General features: G+C 50.9%; 1 protein-coding gene across 5 annotated transcripts in view; it reads left to right on the top strand.

The window, feature by feature from the left end:
- Positions 1–1,660: 1,660 nt before the first annotated feature.
- Positions 1,661–7,564, top strand: part of LOC135229234 (protein FAM170B-like) — a 188,693-nt gene continuing 182,789 nt past the window's right edge. For all 5 annotated transcript variants that reach the window (XR_010320015.1, XR_010320017.1, XR_010320016.1 and 2 more), the window contains exon 1: positions 1,661–1,779. The gene's annotated coding sequence lies outside the window, so the exon portion shown is untranslated. The remainder of the gene's footprint in view (positions 1,780–7,564) is intronic.

Raw genomic sequence — 7,564 nt, 5'->3', positions numbered from 1 at the left:
AGTAAAACTTTCAGCTTTGACAAAGAAAGGGCTCCTCTAAGTCCAAGTTCTAAGTCCATTGCTGTTGGGTCAATTCTATCTCATAGCGACCCTAAAGGACAGAGTAGAATTGACCCATAGGGTTTCCAAGGAGTGGCTGGTAGATTCGAACTGCTTGAATAAGTATTGTGAAAAAATACAACCCTGACACACAACTTTTCTGAGCTTAGTATTAAAACAAAACAAAACAAAAAAGTGGCTGTCGAGTGGATTCTGACTCATAGGGACCCTATAAGACAGAGTAGAGCTTCCCCACAGGGTTTTCAAGGAGCGACTAGTAGATTCAAACTGCAGACCTTTTGGTAGCACCCAAATGCATAATCATCGCACCACCAGTGGCTTTCAAATCAGCTATAGGCTGATGATCTCCAAATTCTTAGAACCCAGAAAACTACCTCAGAGTAGTATCCACCGCTGGGAACTGTTCTCCACACTTGGACGAACTCAGACATCCAAATCTAACATGTCCAGAAGAAATCTTTTGGTCATTTTCTCAAGTTTGTTCCTCCATGGTTTTCCACATGGTAGAGAATGGCTCTGCTGACCATGCACTCATGGTACCTGAATTCTAGAAGTCACCTTTGATTCTCCATTCCCCTCATCCCATATGTCTGATTGACCAGCAATTCTTGGCAGCTCAACCTCCAAAGTACACCTCAAGCCTGCCCACTGTTCCCACCTGCAGTACCACCATCACTCCTCACCCTGACCGCTGCAGAAGCATCCTGACCCGTCCTCTGTATTTGCTGTCTTCAAGTTCTCCTGGGCTACAGTTAATTCCTGGGACACATTCTTTCTCAAGACCATTGAACAATAGAAGGAGAAGGGCATTTAGTTGTATGCTACCTCCTCCGCTTGAGCTGCACGCCCCTCAGAAATCACTTTTCACTGTGCACTCTATAATGTCTCTATCCCAATTTCTTGTCTTTGGCTGCACTGCTTTGATAGCGTGCATGCATGTGTGCTTCAGGGGTCATGTAGACAGATGCTTGGAGGAATTTTTCTTACTTAGTACAATCATGGTTGTGTGCCATCAAGAGATTCTGACTCATATCAACCCTGTATGACAACTTAGAACTGCCTCACAAGGTTTCCTAGGTTGCAGCCTTCATGGCGCAGCCCTGGTGGCCCCGTGGTTAAGAGCTTGGCTGCTAACCAAAGGGTGGACAGTTCGAATCCACCAGTTGCTTCTTGGCAGAAAGACATGGCAGTCTGCTTCTGTAAAGACTTATGCTTTTAGAAACCCTATGCGGCAGTTCTACTCTGCCCTATAGGGTCACTATGAGTCTGAATTGATTCAACAGCAACTGGTTTGGATTTTGTTTGGTTAGAATCTTTATGGGAGCCCATCTCCAGATCTTTTCAACCCCTGAGCTGGTGGGTTCCAACGGCCCACCTTTCAGTTAGCCAAGCACTTAACCGTTGTACCTCCAATACTTAACTCTGCACGCGAGAGGGCCCTCTCCTGACGTCTCCTGTCTCCTCACGCAGCACTCCTTGGCATTGTCCTTGCTTCTAGACCCCGCCCTCCCCTCTGGAGGCCCAACCCCCCCACGCCCGCCCCCCACACCCGGGCCGCTGGGCGGGGCCGGCAGCCATGTTCCACGCCGTCCAGCCAGTTACTCCCGGAAGCGCCGGGAGGGGTGGTGAGGGGCCCGGGCCGGATGGTGCGCCTTAGAGAGGATGGTGTTCGTGCTGCTTTCCGTGCCGTGTTTTCTGAAAGGTGTGAAACTCCGGCAGGTGGGTAGAGGGACCCGCTCCCAGACTGAACAAGCCCGGCCCCTCGAAGGCGTGGAGGGAAGGCGCCAGGAAGGCGGGTCCCAGTCCCAGCATCCCTGGGCTCCAGAGGTTGGGGAGTCCGGACGTTGGGTTAGCAGCTGGCATCGCCCCCTCCGGCGTACCCCGTCCCGAGTGATCCCCAGGGTTGGACGCGGCGCGGGGGCGGGCGGACGCGGCCACTCTAGGGGCTGCGAGAGGGAGCCTCTGGCCCGGGAGACGCAGCTGGTCTGTGAAATTTGCATCCCCATGGATTTGCGGGGGGGGGGGCGTCCAGCCGTGGGATCCAGCTGCGGAGTGCCCTCGGGCCTGGGGGCTTGAAGGGCCTGGGGAGAAAGGCCATGTCCAGGGCTGCGCCCAGGTCCCTACTCTGCCTGGGGCGGGTTTGTGGGCCAAGCTGGGGGATGGGCGCCTGCCCCCCCCGCCCCCCACCTGCTCCCTATGCCAGGGGGGAAACCGAGGCCCAGAGTTCGCCCGGGGGGGTGAGACTCCAGACTGAGGGCGGGGCACTCGCCCACATTCGTCCTCCCACCCCCACCAGACTCCGTAGGGTGCCAGGGACGGGGAGAGAGCGATCCCCCGCCCAAGGCCCCGCTGCCCCTTACTGTTTTGGGCGCTGTGCCTGGGAGGCTGAGGCACCCCACGCCCTCGCCCGCGCCCCGCTGGTCTACTCTCGGGGCTGGGGCGTCGGCGCGGCCCCGGCCCCATCGGGAAAGGAAGGGGTCCTGGGAATCTGTGGAGCAGCGCGGGGATCCTACTCCTTGTGGAAGCAGCAGCGATTCAGTGTCTGTTAACAGTGTGGATGCCGGGTCCCGCTCCCCCTCTGGGTGGCGGGGGTGGGGGTAGCAGGAAGGGGTCCTGAGCAACCATGTTGTTTGTTAACTTAAACGTTTGTGCGGCGCTGTGTACTGGTCGCTGTGGACGCGGTCTCTGGTGCTGAGGGGATTTGAGGGTTCCTCACACTGGCGGGATTTGGAGCCTCTACCCTGGTGGCAGTGGGTTACCCTGGTGGCGTAGTGGTTAAGTGCTAAGGCTGCTAGCCAAAAGGTTGGCAGTTTAAATCCACCAGGCGCTCCTTGGAAACTCTGTGGGGCAGTTCTACTCTGTCCTGTAGGGTCGCTATGAGTCAGAATTGACTCGACGGCAACGGGTGTGTTTTTTTTTTTTAGGTTGGAGGAGGTTAGGTGTCTCTCGGGCTGACATTTGAAGGTCTGGAGCTCACGGTTTGTGAGGGTTTATAAGGGTTTTAAGTGCTCCGGCCATGGGCGCCAACCCGATTTTCCAGCCCCTGCGGACGGACCGCCCCCCGCCCCCGGGGGGGATTGGCTGCTCTGGGACCCCGAGCCCAGAGGGCGGTGAGAAGCTGACAAACGTGAGTGATGCCCTGCAGGCTCCAGTCGGCGGGGCAGCCCTGCTCACATGGTCTGAATACGGGCAGTAGGGCAGTCGGCTTCGTGCCTGGGGGGTGGTTTCCGAATGTTCCCTCTTGTCCTCCCCCCCCCGTGCGGGGCGACAACTCTCCCCTGGGCGGGGACCTAGTAGAGGCCTGCAGGGCATCAGGGTGTGGAGGGGCAGAGCTTGGGCAGGGAGGGCGAGGCCCTGCAGGTTCCTGTACGTGACCACGGCAGGGGGGTGCAGGTCGTGAAGGCTGGGCCTGGTCGAGGACCCACTAGGTCGCGCAGAAGGAGTGGGTTAGGATAATCATAGCATTAATGGGAGTATTGAGAGAGCGTCCTGGGGCGTTGGGTCCCTGGGGAAGAAAAGCTTCTGCTGTCGCCACTGGATCCGTGCCCAGGTCGGTCCGGGCTTAGGTCCAGGAGGTTCCCATGCTCGGAGGCCCTGGTGGGCAGAACAGAACCGGCGTTGCGCGCGCCCTCTCGCGGCCTTGCGCCGAATCGCTGAAGTTCAGTGTTGGGGGATTCTAAGCCAGGGTTTTGGAATTCAATAGTGAAGCAGAGCAAATAAATGATGCAGTGCCTTGATGGGACCGGTGGAGACAACAAGAAGCAAAGCACAGCTCAAACTTCAAAATTCCACTGAGTGTTAGTAGGATTTGGAGGGAGAAAATGGAGAGTCGAGAGGCCCAGAGATGCAGAAGGGTTAGGGGATTAGGGTTGGGGGTTAGGGTTTGGTGTTAGGGGTTCAGGTTTGGGGGTTAGAGGTTTGGGAGTTAGGTTTAGGGGTATAGGTTTTAGGTGGTTGGGGGTTGGGGTTAGGGCTGGGGTTACTAGGCTCGGGCACAAGTGGTTTAGGGTTAGGGTTAGAGTGAGGCTGAGGTTGATTCCCCAGTCTTGTGTACTGTCTCTTCCTTCACCAGAGTTACCACATATCTGTTGTTTGGTTGGAAGCCCTGAGGGCGTAGTGATTAAGACCCACCGGTGCTAACCAAAGGTCTGCAGTTCAAATCCACCAGGTGCTCCTTGGAAACTCTATGGGGCAGTTCTAATCTGTCCTATAGGGTCGCTATGAGCTGGAATCAACTCGACGGCAGTGGGTTTGGTTTTTTTTTGGTTATTGTTTAGTTGGCTTTTCTCTACCCGCTCTTCGTCTCCCTGGTGAACATCAAGGATTGTTTCTGTGCGTAAATGTTTTCATGAGTTTTTATGATAGTGGTCTCTTACTGTATATGTCGTTTTGTGATTGACTTAGTCAGCATGATGCGCCCCAGATTCATCCATGGCGTGAGATGTTTCGGAGATTCATCATTGGTCTTTATTGTCGTGTAGTGTTCCACTGTGTGTATGTACCGTAGTTTGTTTATCCATTCCTCTGGATGAGCACTTAGGTTGTTCCCATTTTTTGCTACTGTGAATAATGTTGCAGTGAACACGAGTGTGCCTATGTCTGTTCCTATGACTGCTCATGGAAACCCTGGTGGCTAGTGGTTAAGTGCTACGGCTGCTAACAAAAAGAGTTAGGGTTTGAGGTTCAGGATGTTAGGGTTAGGGTTGTTAGAGTTAGGGTTGTTAGGGTTTGGGGTTAGGGTTTTTGGGTTGGGGTTAGGTGTTAGGGTTAGGTTTAGGGTTTGAGGTTAGAGTTTGGAGTTACAGGTTAGGTGTTAGGGGTTGCAGTTTGGGGTTTAGGGTTTTGGGGTTTAGTGATTAGGGTTTGGGTTAGGTTTTAGGGGTTAGGGTTTAGGTTTATGGTTGGGGTTGGTGTTGGGTTTGTTTGGGGTATGTGGTTTGCGGTTAGAGGGTGGTTGTTAGAGGGTTGAGGTTTAGAGGGTTGGGGGTTAGAGATTGAGGGAGTTAGAGGGTGAGGGGTTAGAGGGTGAGGGGGTTAGAGGTTGAGAAGATTATAGAGTGAGGGAGTGAGAAGGTGAGGGTGTGAGGGGGTGAAGATTAGGGTTTAGGGTTAGAGGGTTTAGGCTTAGGGTTCAGAGGCTTAGGGTTAGGGGTGTAGGGTTTCAGGGTTCAGAGGTTGGGGTTGGTGTGGTTAGGGTTAGAGGTTTAGGGTTAGAGGATTAAGGGTATGGTTTAGAGGTTTAGGGTTAGGGGTTAGGGCTAGGGTTTAGAGGTTCAGGTTTAGGAGTTTGGGGTAAGGTTTTAGGGTTTATGGTTAGAGGGTTAGGTTTAGGGCTTTGGGCTTAGAGTTTAGGGTTTTAGGACTTAGGGCTTAGGGCTTAGAGCCTAGGGTTTAGGGCTTAAGGTTTAGGGTTTAAGGCTTAGAGTGAGGGTTAGGGCTAGGGGCTGGGGTTAGGGTTTAGGGTTAGGGTATTAGGGTTAGAGGGTTAGATGGTTTAGCGTTTAAGTTTAGAGTTTAGGGGTTGGGGTTAAGGGTGTTAGTGTTTAGGGTTTTGGCGTTTAGGGTGTTAGGGTTAAATGTGTTAGGGCTAAGGGTGTTAGGGTTTTAAGTGTTATGGTTTAGGGTTTAGGGTTAAGTGATAGGGTTAGGCTTAGGCTCATTCTTAGGTTTAGGGCTAGGGAGTTGAGGTTTAGGGTTTGGGGGTTGGGGTTAGGTTTAGGGCTAGGGTTAGAGGGTTAGGGTTAGAGGGTTAGAGTTAGAGGGTTAGGGTTTCGGGTTAGGGTTTCAGGTTAGCGTTAGAGGGTTATGGTTCCAGGGTTAGGTTTAGGGTCTTTAGGGTTAGGGTGGTTAGGGGTTAGGGTTACGTGTTAGGGTTTAGGGTTTATGGTTTATGGTTAGGTTTAGGGTTTGGGCTTTGCCGTTTGAGGTTTGGGTTTAGGGTTTGGGGCTTAGAGTATAGGGTTTAGAGTGTAGGGTTTTGGTGTGTAGTGTTTTGGGGTGTAGGTGTTTAGGTTGTAGGGTTTAGGGTATAGGGGTTAGGGTTTGGGTTAGGGTTAGAGTTTCGGGCCTTGGGGGTTAGGACCTAAGGGCTTAGGGTCTTAGGGGCTTTGGGGCTTAGGGCTTAGGGGCTAGAGTTAGAAGGCTAAGGCCAGAGGGCCAGAAGGCCAGAGGGCCAGGGTTAAGGTTTGATTCCTGGCTGGCAATTTTTTTCCTTCAATATTTTGTATAAGTCATCCCATTGCCTTCTTGCCTCCATGATTTCAGCTGAATAGTCCAAGTTTACTGTTATTTACTCTCCTTTGTTGGTGACTTCGTTTATCCCTAGCCTCTTTTAAAATTCTCTTTATATTTGATTTTGGCAAGTTTGATTATTATATGTCTCGGTCACTTTCTTTTGAGATCTACCTTATGTGGAATTTGATGAGCATCTTTCATGATATCAGGGAAGTTTTCTGCCAACAAATCTTCAACAGTTCCCTCTGTATTTTCTGTTAGCCCTCCCTGTTCTGATACTCCAATCACTCATAGTTATTTCTCTTGATAAAGTCCCACATGATTATTTGGATTCTTCATTTAAAATTCTTTTATCTGGTTTCTCTTCAAATATATTAGTCCCAAGAGTTTGATCTTCAATCTCAGTAATTCTGCCTTCCAGTTCTTCAGTTGTGCTCTTCTTACTTTCTAATTGAGTTTTCTAACTCTGTAATTTTATTGTTAATCTTCTGAATCTCTGATTGCAGTCTCTCTATGGTTTCTTGCAGCTTATTAAATTTTTAATTATGTTCTTGAGAAACCTTTTTAATTTCTTCAGCTGCTTTATCTTTATGTTCCTTAGCTTGTTCTGCATTTTGCCTCATTTCCTTCCTGATGTCTTTAAGAGTTCTGTATATTAATCTTTTGTATTCTGCATCTGGTAATTCCAGGATTGCACCTTCATCCAGAAGATTCCTTGAGTCTTTGTTCTGAGAGCTTGTTGAAGCAATCATGGGTCAGCTTCTTTTTTTTTTTAATTATTTTAATAATTTTTATTGTGTTTTAAGTGAAAGTTTACAAATCAAGCCAGTCTCTCACATAAAAACTTATACACAACTTGTTACATATTCCCAATTACTTTCCCCCCAATGGGACAGCCCACCCCCTCCTTCCACTCTTTCTTTTCTTGACCATTTTGCCAGTTTCTAAGCCCCTCTACCCACCCATCTCCCTTCCAGGCAGGAGATGCCAACATTGTCTCAAATGTCCACCCAAACCAAGTACCTCATGCCTCACCAGCATCCCTCTCCAACCCATTGTCTAGTCCAATCCATGTCTGATGAACTGGCTTTGGGGATGGTTCCCGTAGTGGGTGAATGGAAGGTGTGGGGGCCATGATCACTGGGGTCCTTCCAGTCTCAGTCAGACCATTAAGTCTGGTCTTTTATGAGAATTTGGGGTCTGCATCCCACTGTTCTCCTGCTGCCTCAAGGAATCTCTGTTATGTTCCCTGTCAGGGCAGTCATTGGTT

This window comes from Loxodonta africana, unplaced genomic scaffold (genome assembly GCF_030014295.1).
Source record: "Loxodonta africana isolate mLoxAfr1 unplaced genomic scaffold, mLoxAfr1.hap2 scaffold_170, whole genome shotgun sequence".
Classification (NCBI taxonomy): Eukaryota; Metazoa; Chordata; class Mammalia; order Proboscidea; family Elephantidae; genus Loxodonta; species Loxodonta africana.
The sequence above is the reverse complement of the archived record's forward strand: the minus strand, read 5'-3'. Positions and strand labels throughout refer to the sequence as shown.